Consider the following 1,963-nt stretch of genomic DNA (forward strand, 5'->3'; position numbering starts at 1 on the left):
GTATGGATCTTCTTATCTTACTCAAATGTGTGCATTTATACCAACAGCATCCACTCGGTTCGGAGTTTTACGAGTGAGTTATGTTCTTCTTGGCAACCAGTGTGGAGAAGTTACCGGTTTGAAATAGTCCATCATGTGACCTCCTGTAAGATGGTGAACTGTCATTTTTGCACTTTTTCTCCGTACAGACTAAACAAATGTGGTATAATAATATTGCCCCTGTTCTTAGTCTACTAGTGAATTGCTAAGCTAAACGTACCAGCTGCTAGCTTTAGCTTCATATTTATGATACAGCGAGAGAGTGGTGTCCATCTTCTCATCCAACTCTCAGCAAGAAAGCAATTGAGCCTACGAATATTTCCCAAAATGCCAAACTACTGCTTTAAAATTCCACTCTATATGGAAAGTTATACAAACGACCCTGCCACAACAAAGTATGCAAACTATGATAAACACTTTCACTGTCCACTTTTCTCATCTGCTACACCCCCCCTTTCCTCTTCCTTCATCTTAACTCTTTCTTCCCCATGTCCTTTGTACAACATCTGTAATACAGACTAAACTGCGTGTTGTTAATTAACCACAATCTGTTGGAGACGGTGTTACTTTCAGCTGTTTCTGGCAGGTGAAAGACAGGTATTGATGACTTGCCTGCTTTAAGCCTAGCCAGAGGGGCAGATGAATGTCAATGTTGTAAGATTAATTGCTTCAAAAAAACTGCACTGGTCTACTTTAGGTGAGATGTCGATGGCACCAAGTTCCCACTGAGTAATTGGTAGATTCCTGTGTAAAGATACAGAGTAAGCAAGATGCATTGAGGAATTTTGAAAAATCAAATGAGGGAAAGGTTGCTTGCTTGTTGTTCCATGGGGACATAAGCATCCGAGCTGTGTGCCTGTCGCTCTCTCTTTTTCTTAAGCCTCTCTCTCTCTAGTTTCTCTTTCTTGTTTTCTCACTTCTCTGTTATGAACCATTGGCCCTCCCATCCTGGGACCTCTCTTCCTCTCCCCTGGCTGTTGGTGCCTCACTCCAGATGCTTTAGCTCTGGATCTTCATCCTCCAGGAGCTTCAGCCTCTCCTCTTGTTTTCCCTTCTCCCTTTTGTACACGTTGTCCTCGTCTCACTCTCCCTCTGTGTGTTTGTTTCCTTTCTCCTCAAGCGGTGTGTTTGTGTAGTTGTGTCCTCTTCCAAGTCTCCATAGTAGAGAAGAGGTTGTGTGGCTCAGGTCTGTCAAGGCTCAGGTCTGTCAAGTCGCTCTGGCAACACCTAAAGTCGCTCAGCACTTCTCCCTTTGTCTGTCCAGAAAGAGGGATCCCTCCTTAGGTTTCTCAGATTTCTTCCCCTGTTAAAGGTTTTTTTTTTCAGGGAGTTTTTTTTTAATTTGTGATTTGTCATACTGAACTATATAAATAAAACTGACTTGACTTGACTTGACTGTTCAGATTTGTTTGGATGGTTGGATAGACCACATCTGTCTACAAAGACAACACGACTCTGACTTTGACTATGTAAGCAGTTATGGGTAACAAGGCAAACAGTACGTGCGCAACATTATTTACAGCAGATAAATAAATAAAAAATCACATGAAAATCTACTTAAATCTATTTTAAAAATCCAGCCAGTGTAAAGGCACTTTGTTTTTCTCTTTTGAATAAGTTTGGATGAAAGTTTTTTCAATACCGATCTGATTGTCTGATGTATAGTCTGAAGTTTCTTTGCCTGAGTTCTTTTCAGGGACTTTTCTTCCATTCAAGATCTGAGCAATAAACTTGATTAGTACAATATTATAGCATCAAAAGCCAAAATTATTAATAAACCAGAATTATCCTTTTCGGCTATTAAGTTGGGGACTGAACTTTTCTTGCATTCAAATCTTGAAATTAATTTGAAGTTGGACACATATTGTATACTTTCACACTGATTCATGTTTGTATAGTGTATTCTGTACTGTATACTTTAGAT

General features: G+C 39.8%; 1 protein-coding gene across 1 annotated transcript in view; it reads right to left on the minus strand.

The window, feature by feature from the left end:
• LOC118326997 (voltage-dependent T-type calcium channel subunit alpha-1I-like) overlaps nucleotides 1-1,963 on the minus strand; it is a 156,525-nt gene that overhangs the window by 11,624 nt on the left and 142,938 nt on the right. The gene's annotated exons all lie outside the window — the stretch shown is intronic.

This window comes from Morone saxatilis, unplaced genomic scaffold (assembly GCF_004916995.1).
Source record: "Morone saxatilis isolate NCDOM2014 unplaced genomic scaffold, NCSU_SB_2.0 Contig17, whole genome shotgun sequence".
In the NCBI taxonomy this organism is placed as follows: Eukaryota; Metazoa; Chordata; class Actinopteri; family Moronidae; genus Morone; species Morone saxatilis.